At 41.6% G+C, this 16,973-nt stretch overlaps 1 protein-coding gene across 3 annotated transcripts in view; it reads right to left on the bottom strand.

The window, feature by feature from the left end:
• The window catches only part of SRCIN1 (SRC kinase signaling inhibitor 1), a 330,976-nt gene that overhangs the window by 261,615 nt on the left and 52,388 nt on the right, over window positions 1–16,973 (bottom strand). For all 3 annotated transcript variants that reach the window (XM_075846590.1, XM_075846591.1, XM_075846589.1), the window contains one exon: window positions 3,416–3,549. The gene's annotated coding sequence lies outside the window, so the exon portion shown is untranslated. The remainder of the gene's footprint in view (window positions 1–3,415; window positions 3,550–16,973) is intronic.

The following is a 16,973-nucleotide window of genomic DNA, read 5'->3' as shown; positions in this document are numbered from 1 at the left end:
TCCAACACTGTTTCCGCATCAAAATCATCACTGCTAAAAAAACTCTGTGAATTGACCTTTAAATTGAAAACGGTGTCCAAGAAGTTGATAGTGCGGTAAGTTCCAGGGTATGAGGAGAGTTTCCCTTCAGTGTATATACACAGTCGAATCACATTATTATGACCACTTCCTACTTCAACGTCGGCAGCAGGTAGCCCATAAAGGAAATTATGTGTCGTGGGCTGGCTACATAAGGAGATCGGCGCTATAATGTAGGTGACAGTAATGCTTTTTATTTAAAAAAAAAAAAACAATCTATTTTTACCACTTTATTAGCGTTTTTAGATTTCTGCTAATGAGTTGCTTAATGCCCAAGTGGGCGTATTTTTACTTTAGACCAAGTGGGCGTTGTACAGGGGAGTGCATGACGCTGACCAATCAGCATCATGCACTCCTCTCCATTCATTTAGGCAGCGCTTTGTTACTGTTTCTATGGTAGTTACAGCAGAGGAAGCGTGATCTCGTTGTAACCTGTCATTTACCGCGTAATCTCGCGAGATTACGCTTCCTCTGCTGTAACTACCACAGACAGAGTAATGAAGTGCAGAGATTATGAATAGACATTCCGTGGAATGTCTATTCACTGTCTAAACACTTCAGTATTGTTAATGTGTTAGTATAAGACACCACATAGCGATCTAAAAGGATCCCTATGCTGATTGGTCAGCGTCATACACTCCCCTGTACAGCGCCCACTTAGTCTAAAGTAAAAACACGCCCACTTGGGCATTAAGCAACTCATTAGCATAAATCTAAAAACGCTAATAAAGTGGTGAAAATAGATCGTTTCATTAAATAAAAAGCACTGCTGTCACCTACATTATAGCGCCGATCACATTATGTAGGAGACAGGTCACTTACAATGTGGTGACAGAGCCTCTTTAAGTGCTGAAGGTTGCTGACCCCTGCCATACATACTCTCGATATTATAACATGATTGAAATTTGGATTCCTAGTTCATATTATTCTGTTTGATACCTTAATATCGATACGGTTTGTAGCAGTCGTGAGGATGATGTTGTGTTTGTTCATCTGAACGGTCATTTATCCAATACTAAATTTCCTTTTTCGTAAAGCGACATTGAAAAGGATATTGCTCAACTCTGTATAGATACCGGATTGATCTACGGCTGGATTTACACGAAAGTGTGCGCTTTACTTAACAGCTCCGTGTGTCATCACCATATGATGCGCGGCTGCGTGATTTTCGCGCAGCCGCCATCATTATGACACTATGTTTGGCTGTTTGTAAACAGAAAAGCACGTGTTGCTTTTCTGTTTTCATTCAGACTTTTCACTGCTGTTGCACGAATCACGCGCGTCACACGGAAGTGCTTCCGTGTGCTGCGCGTGATTTTCACGCACCCATTGACTTCAATGGGTGCGTGATGCGCAAACAACGCACAAATATAGGACATGTCGTGAGTTTTGCGCAGCGGACAAACGCTGCGTAAATATCATGGACAGTCTGCACGGCCCCATAGACTAACATAGGTCCGTGCGAGGCGCGTGAAAATCACGCGCGTTGCACCGACATATATCACGTTCGTCTAAATAAGCCCTACCTTTTAGGTGCAGAACCTGCTGTGAATCAAATGATCATAAGTTCTGCTTTTCACATTTGTGTACTGCGTTGTACTTTCTATATGCGAAATCCAATAAAAACCTTTGGAATTAAAAAAAAAAAAAAAAAGAAGGGCTTGTACACACACTGGCATCAGACTACATTTCCCTCTGCTGTGATGTGCAGACCACTCGGTAAACAGCGGTTTCTATGGAGAGTCACTAATCTTTATTGTAAACGCAGAGACCAGCATTAACCATAAGTTGAACGCACCGTGACCAATGCACCTCCCAGCCTAAGTGTGCACGACGACACTCACTGACCTGTATTTCCATACAGACCGCACACTTACCATAGAGAGCGAGCAGTCTCCATGGTAACATCTATGCACAATCCTGACAACCCTTGATGAATGCTGACACTCCCTGGTGGAGAGGAGATATAGCTCAGTATACAGCAGGCATGAACCATAGCAAGAACAATCCAGGGCTCGAAGGGTAAATAACGGTTTCAACGATTTTCATCTCTACCCGGATGTTAAGAATTATTTCACACCGATACCATCATTTATGTTTTACTGTGTTGCAATAAAGATCTTTTTCTACCAAATTTTGTTAAATATGTAAATCGTACTCAGACACAATGGAATCCCTAAGCTTATGCTTACAGATCTCATATACACAGTGCATTAGACTGCGGTCATTCTCGCATATGGGTTTCTGACACAATACATTAGCATTAGACATCCTTCAAAATTTGACTCACTTTTCCCTGGACAGTCCGAAATTGCTCAGAGTGAGTCCATATTCTGTATAATGTGTAAGTTTTAGTTGGCCGTCAAGGATATACTGCTTAGTACACAGCACCCACCTCCAGTAGGAGCAGCAGCACCCAACCTTCGTCTAGATACCCTATTATATCTAAGTCAAACCCTACGTTCTCCTATATGTGTATCATAAGTGGTGCTCAGTGATAGACTCCAAGTAAACTTCATAGAAAGGTAGTAAGGACTACAATGTAAAAAATTACTCTCACCCGGCCTGTGGCCTTAAAGCATCCCAGTGACAATATGTAAAGAAATTAGACGGATATAAAGAAGATTATGTATCGTATAGTCCGTGCTGTGGTCTACATTTATCTTCCATGAAGTTTTCTTCACATTCATCCATCCATAGGATTCTGACATTTCGTTATTTTAGTCCTACATATATATATTCCTAGGAACAATATAATATTCCTTTGTAGAACTGATCTGTCATCTGAATATGCTGCTCTAGGTAAGGGCAACATATTATAGCGGCAAGTCTGTCCTATAAGCGCTCTCCTCATGAAAACATCGGACTCAGAACTAGGAGTCCAGGGTATTCTTTGGTTGCTCCTGCGTAAGAGGCTCCGTTAAGGGTCTCCGTCGCAGATCAGGCAGAGATCACCGGAAACAATAGCACAGCACGTTGCGCTATTGTTTTCGGTTAAATCACGGACACCCTAAAAGGAAAGCCAACAGAACCCATTAAAGTCAATGGATGCCGTAGGCCGCCGACGGTGTCCGTGGTTTAACAGAACCGCTGCTTCCAGTATTCCCTTGTTCTGTTCCGCTGACGGAGCAGTAAAACAGATTGGCCTGACGCAAGTGTGAATCCAGCCTTAGCCAAACAGCACAATATTTGTTTGTGCCATTTTGGCTAGTAGGAGAACAGACCTGTCCCTGTAATATACGGATCTTACCTAGGGCAGCATATTCAGCTGACAGATCCACTTTAGGGAGAATTTGCATTTTATTGTACATCTGCCCATATTGATTCCTGCACATACCTGCCAATCCTTACAGATTTGTTCAGACAATTCAGTTGTGGCATCTTCAAAAATGGTGCACCTTTAGCAAAAGGAGCCAGAGGTGATATTTCTTGGTTGAGTTACAGCAGATCAGGTAAGTGGCCATCTTTATCCTGCAGACAGACAGAGAAAGAGGTCAAGACCTTGTCGAGATTATTCTGTATTACAGGTATATTTTTATTCACTGCTGAAGAAGTCTTGAAGGTGTCAAATATGTCAAGGTGAAGAAATCGTCAATTATTTAGAATATCACGTTTCACAAAAATCTCTCACCTAGAAATGTAATTAATTGTATAGGCAATTGAAATAGAAGCATCAGCCCAAGGAAACATAAGATACAGTATATACGACCATTAATCACATTATCTATGTTTACCGGTTTAAAACACATTTATACTGATCGATGTTTGTTTTATTGAATTATATGATCAGTTAAGCCCTACAAGTTTTGACTTTTTTTTTTTTTTATCCATTGTAAAAAGGGTTATTCCCGTCTTATAAATTGATGAGATATCACTAGGATATGCCATCAACTTATGATCAGTGGGGGTCTGACCTCTTAGACCCACACCGGTTCTGAGAATGAAGCTGCATACCCTTCACTGTTTTTCCCTGAACATCGGCTCCCATGTACCCAAGAAGGGGCCTGCAGCGCGGCTTTATTCAAATGAATGGGGTCCCTGGCACAGCCAACGAATCAGGAGCGCCAACGTGCAGGGAAAACGTAGAAGGGGGCACAACATTACATCAGAGCTACGGTCCCTTCATTCTCAGGATCCATTGCAGTCCTAGAGGTTGGATAACTGCTAACCATAAAGTGGTGGCATATCCTAGCGATATGCCATTAGTTAAGATGGAATACCCCTTTAAATAAGCCTTTTAATGTCAGCAGCAAAGCACCACAATTAGGCTTCAGTCCCATAGTCATGTAAACAGACTGTGTCAGTGCTGTATGTTTTCGTGCCAAATTTGGGATTGGATCCGGATATAGAAAAGCAAAAAATAAAATAAAGTTTTCTGTGCTTTCCTCATTCGACTGTGTGAGAGAAGCCTAAGACAAATGAATTAGAAACACCGGTTCCTCCATAAAAGAACATGGCTGAGATCTATTAATACTGGTGGCCCTTCCGCCAGTATCTTTGGATGTTGCAGAAGGTGCCACATAATGTAGTAGAGTAATGGGATGCACTCCTGGAGAGTAGGAAGTGGTGCTAACAGGGCGCCACATTCATCAATGGGGCACACACCTGGTTCATGAACGTGGCACAGGCTAAAAACAAAGTCTTAGAAGACCGGGCATTATTAGTAAAGGAGTCGCACTGTGCACTCTGGAGCAAAAGATATGTAACCGGAGTGCCATGTTTTTCAACGTATTTACAGCTGAAAACTAGCATGAATACACTGCCCCAGCGTGATTTTATAGTGAGATCCTTCCAGCCCCACGATTTATAAAAGAGGGCTAACACACAACATTTTCTAACAGTCCATATACATATATTTGTATTATTTTTGTTTAACCCCTTCCCGCACCTTGACGTTAATAAACGTCAATGTGTGCAGTAACTTCGCGCACCTTGACGTTCATTAACGTCAGTGCTTTGACAGTTAGGGTATGTTCACACGGCGGGGGTCCGTAACGGCTGAAATTACGGGGATGTTTCAGCCTGAAAACATCCCCGTAATTTCAGCCGTACCGGCATGTGCAGGCGCTTGAACGCCGCGTCAATTACGGCCGTAATTAGCGCTGCTATTCATTGGAGTCAATGAATAGCGGCTCCAATTACGGCCAAAGAAGTGACAGGTCACTTCGTTGACGCGGGCGTCTAGTTACGCGCCGTCATTTGACAGCGGCGCGTAAATATACGCCTCGTGTGAACAGACAAACGTCTGCCCATTGCTTTCAATGGGCAGATGTTTGTCAGCGCTATTGAGGCGCTATTTTCAGACGTAATTCGGGGCCAAAACGCCCGAATTACGTCCGTAAATAGGCCGTGTGAACATACCCTTAGGGTATGTTCACACGGCCTATTTACGGACGTAATTCGGGCGTTTTTGCCCCGAATTACGCCCGAAAATAGCGCCTCAATAGCGCTGACAAACATCTGCCCATTGAAAGCAATGGGCAGACGTTTGTCTGTTCACACGAGGCGTATATTTACGCGCCGCTGTCAAATGACGGCGCGTAAATAGACGCCCGCGTCAAAGAAGTGACCTGTCACTTCTTTGGGCGTAATTGGAGCCGTTATTCATTGACTCCAATGAATAGCAGCGCTAATTACGTCCGTATTGGACGCAGCGTTCAAGCGCCTGCACATGCCGGTACGGCTGAAATTACGGGGATGTTTTCAGGCGGAAACATCCCCGTAATTTCAGCCGTTACGGACGCTGCCGTGTGAACATACCCTTAACCGCCGCGCGGCGCTACACCGCAGCGGCGGTTAACTGTGCAGGGTGTCAGCCCTGCTCTCCCTGTTGCCGATCAGCGGCCTGTCGCCGCTGAAATCGGCAATTAACCCCTTCGATGCGGTGGTCGATTGCGATCCCCACATTGAAGAGGTTTACAGCGGATCGGCAGCCCCCCACATGTATTTGCGGGGGCTGGCGATCCTTCTCACGGCAACCAGAGGCCAGACAATGACCTCCGGGTTGCCATGTACGGAAGCCTCGGAGGATCAGCCTGCGGCCGTTCCTCCTCTGCTTCATGTCAGTGTGACAGTTACGTCACAATGACAGTTACAACACATTACACTACGTGTGTAGTGTAATGTGTTCCAGCAGCGATCAGAGCTGCAAGTCTAAGTGTCCCCTAGTGGGACAAGTAAAAAAAGTAAAAAAAAGATAATAAAAATGTTTTGAAAAAGTGTAAAAATAAAAGTTAGAAGTGACATAAACAAAGAATGCTTTTTTTCCTAAAATAAGTCTTTTATTATAGGAAAAAAATTAACACGATAAAAAAAGTACACATATTTGGTATCACCGCGTTCGTAACGATCCCGACTATAAAACTGTAATATTATTTTTCCCGCACGGTGAACACCGCGAAAAAAATAAACGAAAAACAGTGCCCGAATCACAATTTTTTGGTTACCACCCCTCCCAAAATCGACAATAAAAAGTGATCAAAAAGTCGCATGTACGCCAAAATGGTACCAATACAAACTACAACCCGTCCCGCAAAAAACAAGCCCTTACACCGCATTTTTGACTGAAAAATAAAAAAAGTTGTCGCTCTCAGAATACGGTGACACAAAAAAGAATTTATTTTATAAATAAGTGATTTTATTGCACAAACGCTGCAAAACATCAAAAAGTTATATACGTATGGTATCGCTGTAATCGTATCGACCCGCAGTATAAAATATAATGGTAATTTATAGCCCAGGGTGAACGCCATAAAAAACAGTTTCAGAATTGATGGTTTTTGGTCACCTTGCTTGCCAAAAAATTGAATAAAACGTGATCAAAAAAATTTCTAGTACCCCAAAATGGTACCAATGAAAACTACAGATTGTCCCGCAAAGAATAAACCCTCACCCAGCTCCGGTGGAAAAAAAATAAAACCGTTCTGGCTCTCAGAATATGGCGATGCAAAATGTGCAGTGTTCCAAAAGCAGATAAGATCGGGCGCCTTTTATCAGTGCGACACCGGCCACATATCTGCGGATTATTATTTATTTACTGCATTATTATACCCTCTTATTATACCCTGATGTACCCCGCACAGATAACATGTACCCTGATGTACTCCGCACAGATAACATGTACCCTGATGTACCCCGCACAGATTACATATGCCCCCACATTATATATTGAGACACCAGTAAAACCCCAAACAGAACTACTACCAAGCTACATCTGCGCCCCAAAAGCCAAATGCTGCTCCCTCCCTTCTGAGCCCTGCAGCGTGCCCAAACACCAGTTTACGCCCATAGATATGGCATCGCCATACCCAGGAGAACCCCCTTAATATTTTATGAGGTATTCGTCTTCAGTGGCACAAACTGGGCATAACATGTAGTGCACTAAAATGGCATATGAGTGGAAAATTGTAATTTTTACTCTGCACCATCCGCTGCACATTAACCCCTGCGCACACCACAACATAGCATGTCGTAGTGTGGGGGGGGGGGTGATGCATGGAGCGTCTCACGTGAAAAATAAAGCATTTAAAACGGCAAAATCACTGTTTTTTGGTCACCTTGGCTCTACCTAAAAATGTAATAAAAAGTGCTCAAAAAGTTGTATGTACCAAAAAATGGTACCAATGAAAACGACCGCTCGTCCCTCAATAAATAAGCCCTCATACCGCTCTATTGACTGAAAAATAAAAAAGTTGTGGCTCTTGGAACGCGGGGAGGAAAAAACTAAAAAGGAAAAGAAAAAAATGGATCAGTCCAGAAAGGGTTAATTACTTTCTAATGAAAAACCATTTATGACCACACGTGGGGTATCGCCGTACTCGGGAGAGATTGCTTTACAAATGTTGGGCAGCATTTTCTCCTTTATCCTTTGTGAAATTGAAAAAAGACAACATTTTAGTGGAAGAAATGTTGATATTCATTTTCACGGCCTAATTCTAATAAATCCTGCAAAAGACTTGTGGGGTCTAAATGCCCACTATATCCCTAGATAGATTCTTTAAGTGGTGTAATTTCCACTTTTGGGGGGTTCCACTGTTTTGGCCTCTCAGGGGCTTTGCAAATGCGACATGGCACCCAAAAACCATTTCAGCTAAATTTGATCTCCAAAAGACAAATAGCGCTCCTTCCCTTCTAAGCTCTGCTGTGGGTCCAAACAGCCGTTTATTACCACATATGGCATATTTCCGTAATCGGGAGAAATTGTTTTACAAATGTTGGGGTGCTTTTTCTCCTTTATTCCTTGTAAAAATTAAAAATGGCTACCTTTTTTCAGAAAAAAAGTAGATTTTTACCTTTACAGAATAATTCCAATGAATTCAGCAAAACAACTGTGGCATCAAAATGCTAACTTTACCCCTAGAAAAATTCCTTGATGAGTGTAGTTTCCAAAATGGGGTCACTTTCCGGGTGTTTCCACTATTTTGTTCCCTCCAGTGCAATTCAAACGCGACACGGCACTGAAAACTATTCCAGCAAAATCAGAATTTCAAAATCCAAATGGTGCTCCTTTCCTTCTGAGTCCTGCTGTGGGTCCAAACTGCAGTTTATTACCACATATGGGGTATTGCTGTAATCGGGAGAAATTGCTTTACATATGTTGGGGTGTTTTTTCTCTTTTATTCCTTGAAAAAATAAAAAAATTCTACGTTTTTTTCAGAAAAAAAGTAGATTTTCATCTTCACATACTAATTCAAATACATTTTGCAAAAAAACTGTGGGTTCAAAATGCTAACTATACCCATAGATAAATTCCTTGAGGGGTGTAGTTTCCAAAATGAGGTCACTTTTGGGGGTTTTTATTGTTTTGGCCCCACAAGACCTCTTCAAACCTGACATGATACCTAAAATATATGCTAAAAAAAAGGAGGCCACAAAATCCACTAGGTGCTTCTTTGCTTCTGAGGCCTGTATTTCAGTAAATTAGCGCACTAGGGCCACATGTGGGATATTTCTAAAAACTGCAGAATCTGGGCAATAAATAATAAGTTCCATTTCTCGGGTAAAAACTTCTGTGGTATAGAATTTTTTTTATTACAAATGAATTTTGTAAAAAAAAAATGACATTTGTAACTTTCACCTCTACTTTGCTTTAATTCCTGTGAAACGCCTAAAGGGTTAAAACACTTTCTGAATGCTGTTTTGAATACTTTGAGGGGTGCAGTTTTCAAAATGGGGTGATTTATGGGGACTTTCTAATAAATAAGACCCTCAAAGCCACTTCAGAACTGAACTGGCCCCTGTAAAAATCGGCTTTTGAAATTTTCTTCAAAATATGAGAAATCGCTGCTAAAGTTCTAAGTCTTGTAACGTCCTAGAAAAATAAAATAATGTTCAAAAAACGATGCCAAACTAAAGTAGACATATGGGGGATGTTAACTAGTAACTATTTTGTGTGGTATTACTATCTGTTTTACAAGCAGATACATTTAAATTTAGAAAAATGCTAATTTTTGCAAATTTTCTTCAAATTTTGGTGTTTTTTACAAATAAATATTGAATTTATCGACCAAATTTTTTCCGTAACATAAAGTACAATATGTCACGAGAAAACAATCTCAGAATCACTTTGATAGGCAAAAGCATTCCGGAGTTATCACCACATAAAGGGACACATGTCAGATTTGAAAAATCGGCTTCGTCCTGAAGGCCAAAACAGGCTCAGTCCTGAAGGGGTTAAAGAGGGACTCAATCTAAATTTATTTTACATCAAAGTCACAAAATTACAGACGTCACTATATGACATGCAGGTTATTATGTTGGATGCTTGGCCATTTATATATACATAGTAATAGATCTTTGCATAAAGTGTTAGGGGCATCTCCCCGTCACTGGTATAGATGATAAATGAAGCACGTGGGAGATATAAATGTAGTACATGTGCCCGAACAAAATTGTATGTATCGGGGGGCAGAATGCTGGTATAGAACTGGGTCAAACATTCTGGTCACTGTTGTAGGAGAATATTGGATATTTACATTTAAATGAATGGTAATTTTATGTAAGAATGGGTCATATCCAAGACCGCAATCACCAACATAAGAATAATTTATTATTATAGTTGTAAACACATTTTAATTTTTTTATGCTTTACATATTTTTAAATGACCCCCAAAGAAAAAAGCAAATCCTGTATTAGGCCTTGTTCACAATGTGCAGCTTTGCTTCAGATTTATGTATTATTTTTTTATACAAGCCAAAACCAGGAACTGAACATAAAAAAATAAAAATGAAGTGTGTATATATATATATATATATATATATATATATATATATATATATATATATATATATATATATATATATATATATATATATATATTCAGGTTTTGGCTTAAAAAAAATGCATGCAAAATTTAAGCAAATCTGCACTGTGAGAACAATGCCTTATTGTTTTCCTATAGCCATGCCTAGGAAGAGAGTTGTGTCAGTTCTCCAAGATCGAACTTGAGAAGTAATAGGAAGGTAAGGACTTTCACAGATCTGCGTGGCTGTATTTATTCAGACAATGGAAATTTTTGAGACTTTCTAACCAAGGCCTCATACACCACAGTCTATATGGCAGCACACAAGGTCCTTATAGTCCCATGTTATGGAGTTGTAGGCGCTCTGTATGCTGCCATTTGGGGCCACCACGAAGCACAATATTCCCTTAAATGAATGCTTCTGGTGAAGAATACCTCCATAATATATGCAATAGAAAATGCCACAATATGGAGGTACAGTATGGACCCATAGATCTCGATCGCTGCCATATTACGGATCCGTACAACACAGATCCATAATGTGCATGAGGCCCAAAATATGTGCCTGTGAACAATGTGAAGGATGCAGCCCTGAGCGATGGGCATTGTGAGAAGCAATAACCACAAATACTGATCAAAGGAGCACTTTAAGTATTAACATTACAGTTGGTTTGTAGGATAAATAGAGATTTATACCTCACAAATCACAAATATTGTGGAAAGTACAGGCATTTGGGTTTGGCAAACTGGCAATAGGGTGTTTAAAATAGCCAGCTGATTTTACAAGTAGGGCACCATATATTCAGCACACAACAGTGCCCTCCTCAGCATCCTGGCAGCCAAAGGCAATGCATCAGACTTGACAGAGGTGGCTTGGAGGGTTTGGTATCATGATGCCATTTGGGTCTTACTTGCCACGGTTTTCAAAAAGTCTGTCAACCACTCATATAAGTGTGCTTCGGGGTAAAGGGCCTGTTCACATCAGTGTTGGCTTTCCGTTGAGGGGTTCAGTCGACTGCGCTATTGATTCCGTCAAAAAAACAGAAACCTGCCGGAATGATGACAAACGGAAACCATTAGCAATGTTTCCGTCACCAGTGATCTCAATGGTGATGCAAAACAGAAGATAAGATTTCCGTTTGCCTTTCCGTTGAGGGGTTCTCCCGACGGAAACCTCATATGGAACCCCTCAATGGAAAACTAACGCTGATGTGAACAGGCCCCAAGTCAAATGTTTCACAGTTAAAAACTGAAGCGATGAGCTGCCAGAACCATACAGGGAACGTAGTGACATTTGTAATGAAACTGTTAAGTAGCGTTTTTCTTTGCTTTCATTAATTCTGAAAAGATAAATCTTTATTTGCATACAAATTTCCATTAAATAAGAATCGTCTGTGAAAGTAGAAGGAGAGAATCTGTGATGTGTGAAGCTGGTTAAATGTATTTCCTATCCCCGGCTGTCGGTGAATCACGCAGGAATATATAGCTTAGCGCACTCTGTAGATGTGTACATTATCTGCATATCGCCACGTACGTTTCACAGCGCAGAATAGAATAAGGAATGGACGCTCTGTCAGATTTAAACATGAAAGCACGGGGATGAAAGAGTCAGGCAGGTTACTATACAAAATGACAGATACTTGCTTTCCCCTACAGCAGACAGAAATCAGGTGTCTGTACGTATATAATGTGTCAGTCAGTACTGTTATAATGGCTGCCTGGTGTCTGTATAATGTGTCAGTCAGTACTGTTATAATGGCTGCCTGGTGTCTGTATAATGTGTTAGTCAGTACTATTATAATGGCTGCCTGGTGTCTGTATAATGTGTCAGTCAGTACTGTTATAATGGCTGCCTGGTGTCTGTATAATGTGTTAGTCAGTACTATTATAATGGCTGCCTGGTGTCTGTATAATGTGTTAGTCAGTACTGTTATAATGGCTGCCTGGTGTCTGTATAATGTGTCAGTCAGTACTGTTATAATGGCTGCCTGGTGTCTGTATAATGTGTTAGTCAGTACTGTTATAATGGCTGCCTGGTGTCTGTATAATGTGTTAGTCAGTACTGTTATAATGGCTGCCTGGTGTCTGTATAATGTGTTAGTCAGTACTGTTATAATGGCTGCCTGGTGTCTGTATAATGTGTTAGTCAGTACTATTATAATGGCTGCCTGGTGTCTGTATAATGTGTTAGTCAGTACTGTTATAATGGCTGCCTGGTGTCTGTATAATGTGTTAGTCAGTACTATTATAATGGCTGCCTGGTGTCTGTATAATGTGTTAGTCAGTACTATTATAATGGCTGCCTGGTGTCTGTATAATGTGTTAGTCAGTACTGTTATAATGGCTGCCTGGTGTCTGTATAATGTGTTAGTCAGTACTGTTATAATGGCTGCCTGGTGTCTGTATAATGTGTTAGTCAGTACTGTTATAATGGCTGCCTGGTGTCTGTATAATGTGTTAGTCGGTACTATTATAATGGCTGCCTGGTGTCTGTATAATGTGTTAGTCAGTACTGTTATAATGGCTGCCTGGTGTCTGTATAATGTGTCAGTCAGTACTGTTATAATGGCTGCCTGGTGTCTGTATAATGTGTCAGTCAGTACTGTTATAATGGCTGCCTGGTGTCTGTATAATATGTTAGTCAGTACTGTTATAATGGCTGCCTGGTGTCTGTATAATATGTTAGTCAGTACTGTTATAATGGCTGCCTGGTGTCTGTATGTCATAGCCACATGCGCGACCACCCTTCCATTCATACTTCATTGATCAAGTTTGATTTGATCAATATAAGGCCTCTTTAACACGACCGTAGCCATGTGCACAGCCGTGATTTTCGGATCGGCCAGCCACAGAGTGACAGCCGCGAGACGCCTGCAAATCGCGGGCCGTGCAAATGGCCGCGGCCATTATTTTCAATGAGCCCAGGGCCATGCACGGACCGCGAAAACCACGGTCGTGTGCATGGCCCCATAGGAATGAATGGGGCCGCAACTCTCCTGTGGATTTTCGGGGGAATTGCGGCCGCAAAAGCACGTTCGTGTGCATGAGGCCTAAAGCTTAGGTGATGTTTTAGGAGCACACACGAGCCGCTGTTAGCCAGGGCATCAGACCAGCTTACGGACAGATTCAGCTGACAGTGGCATTCTGCAGCCTCTATGTACTGTGATACATAGACACTGCAGAAGTGAAACCGAGCAAACTTTTTTAATTAAAGTATATTCCAAAAGTTATTTTTATGCTAAAACACATACATTTTATTTAATAAGAAAAAGCCACCAAAGATTTCCATAGCCTTTAAGCTGGGAATACCCCTTAAGGGTTGTGTCATGGTAATTCTACAATTTTACTGTGACTTGGGTGCAACCAAATTTCACTGTGTAGCTCCTAGCCTATAGGGGTCAACTTACCACAACAAATCCTTTGGCCACTCTAAGGGTATGTACACACGGAAACACCAAATACGTCTGAAATTACGGAGCGGTTTTCAGGCGAAAACTGCTCCTGAATTTCAGACGTTTTGACAAGTGCACGCGTTTTTCGCGGCGTCCATTACGGATGTAATTGGAGTGGTCTTTCAATGGAGTCAATGAAAAATGGCTCGAATTACATCCCAAGAAGTGACATGCACTTCTTTGAGGCGGGCGTCTTTTTGGTTTGGAGCCGTTTTTTCAGGCGTAATTCGAGGCGTGAATTACGTCCTTACACGGCAGTATTTTGGAAGTTGAAACCAGGAGAACATACAGAGAAAATTTGTGATTAAAAAAAATGTGCAACTCAAGCCATGTTTTGGACAGACTTTTGGCTTACAGATCCAAAATCCTGACCAAAATACACCCATGTAAGAGAAAACTACCCTGACCATAGTCTGATTGCTCCCAAGAGTGGCCACTACATTCCCCAACAGTGGCCACTACAGGAAAAATATAGTATTACATGGGTGACCATGTAGAATATGGCTTGGCAGACATTATTTCATTGCGGCTCGCTGCTCTAGCAAATGGGGAGGACCCGTGTGGGAGCCCCTTTAATGACAATGCTTTAGATGCATACCATAGGGCAGACTTACTATTTATATTGAGCCATATTTCTGGCATACATGCTCTACACCAAATTTATTAACGGTTTTAGACATTTTTTTCAACATACTTGGCAAAGGGGCGTGACTTAGCAGAGAATGGGTGTGGTCTACCCGAAAGGGTGTGGTTTAGAACGCAACACCATGCGCCAGAGTTTTTACAAAAAACTGGTGTAAACCAAGCCAACCAGAAGGTGGTATACAGAGAAAAGTTTCTAGCATGTCTAGATAGATACGCCAAATTTATCATACAGCATGCACCACTTTGACAAAGTTGGCGCATTTCCGGGCCGCCTCGTCTACATCTTCGACAGTATTAGTAAATTTGCCCCAGTATGTTCTCAACCTGGAAAGCTTTGCATGTAGTAATGAGTGGTTCCAATGGACGCTGCTTTTTATTTCTTAATATATACATTTTACTACAAGATTTCACCACTCAGTTGGGCAGATGGCATACCAAGTGTGTCGTTGTTATTTTTAGAGCAGCACGCATCATATCCCCAATGGATGCACTTTAGAAATATACTACTTTAAATTGTGTAATTCAACAGCAATATATACATGACTGATCAAGTGGATCCCTACAGCTATAAAATAAATCAGACATGCCTCTAAACAGGTACAACACGTAGAAATTCTATATCTTATTCCAAAAAGTTGGAAAAGGTCTGTAAAACATTGGAATTCAAGTGGTATATTGCTTTATGGCGGCTCTATTTTCTTGCCGAGCGGCTGGCTCACCCTCAGCAGCGGTACAAATCCTACAGTAGCTCAGCGTCCCCTGCTAGAGAAAATTACCCTCAATTTCACAGTAGACACGAGAAGAATGAAAAAGAAAAAGCATTAACCATTAGGACTCCACCTGCAGAAGAGGCCATTCCCATAGGCCGTGGTGATACATGGCAGCACCGGCAGTGTAAGGGTTAGGACCCACGAACCAATTACTTTCTGTATGACACAGGTTGAACATTAAGGTTTCTCAGAATTTCAATATACCTGCTGCATATTACGCAACCAGAACGAATATATGCGATTTAATATCCTATTATCCGAATACGGTACAAGAAAAAACATGTTTTTCGGTTGTCTCAGAACATAATCTGAAGCAGACAAAAGTACTATCCAGCTGAGGGGAGAAATTGGTCCAGAGAGGGACATGTAGCAAAGCTTAAAATAAGCCAATATTGAAGATAGGAAGAGGTTTCTGACTTACGTTGTGATTTAGAGGATTTATCTTCAGCTGACCCCCAACTGGTTAATATAGCAATGAGAAAAAATATGACCTTTCCAACCAGAAAGCTCAGATCAATTTGTGAGAGGGGGAGAAAAAAGACGAAATAAAGTGGTTTTTGTCTGGTGGAAGGAAGCGGTACAGACAACGTAATACCGGACATGAAATTCTGGATCTTAATAAATCTGATCTTCAGATTACAACTTATTTGGAATAAAGCGTAAAATAGCGCATTACACGACCAAATACGATTTTTTTTGGGGGTATTTTAGACCTTTAACAGATCTGAAAAAGAGAGAGAAGTATAATGATGAACTATAAGATATGGTCCCACGATTACTCCCACGAGGTAATATTGAGGCCACATGGAGATCGCATTAATCCCGTGATTTTATCGCGACATCATGGAGCCATAGGCTGCGTTCCGACATATATAAAACGTAGCGGAAAGTCCACAGCATTTACAGTAGCAGCGGAGTGAATGAGACTTGGAAATCTCAGACCCAAATAAAATGCAGAAAAGTCACATGGAATATGTTCTGCGGTGCCGCATGGAAATGCTGCAGGTTCTGTGCGGAGATGCTGCGTGTTTGGCCCATACACTTGAATGGGAGCAGAAATTCTGCAAGAGATTTGTTGTGTTGCGGTTTGTACAGCGTTTACGCAGCGGAACACAAAAATGACTGGAAATCTGCAGGCGCACATATAGTTTGTTATAGTCAATGCTTGACTAATTCCGCACGCAAGCGGGAACGCAAGATAAATTGACATGCCGCGGGTTTTAGAATACGCAGGTCAATTGAAGTGCAGAAAAATTCTGCGACGTGTAGATGAGATTTCTTGAAATCTCATTTACATTGCTGGTACTGTATTACACCGCGCTTTTTTTGCATGAAAATACACATGTAATGTGAATTTGGCCTAAGAGTTCACCAGAAAAATGGAGCATATTGTACCAAATTTATCAAAATGGCAGACGCAGCATGATAAATCCGGCATGTTAGACGCACTTCTCTAAGGCTGGGTTCACACGAGCACATTAACGTCCGTAATGGACGGACGTATTTCGGCCGGAAGTCCCGGACCGAACTCAGTGCAGGGAGCCGGGCTCCTAGCATCATAGTTATGTACGACGCTAGGAGTCCCTGCCTCTCCGTGGAACTACTGTCCCGTACTGAAAACATGATTACAGTACGGGACAGTTGTCCTGCAGAGAGGCAGGGACTCCTAGCGTCGTACATAACTATGATGCTCGGAGCCCGGCTCCCTGCAGTGTGTTCGGTCCGGGACTTCCGGTCGAAATACGTCCGTCCATGTGCTCGTGTGAACCCAGCCTTACCTTACAAAA

Source organism: Rhinoderma darwinii, chromosome 13, assembly GCF_050947455.1.
Source record: "Rhinoderma darwinii isolate aRhiDar2 chromosome 13, aRhiDar2.hap1, whole genome shotgun sequence".
NCBI classification, from domain to species: Eukaryota; Metazoa; Chordata; class Amphibia; order Anura; family Rhinodermatidae; genus Rhinoderma; species Rhinoderma darwinii.
This window is presented reverse-complemented; position numbering and strand designations above follow the sequence as displayed.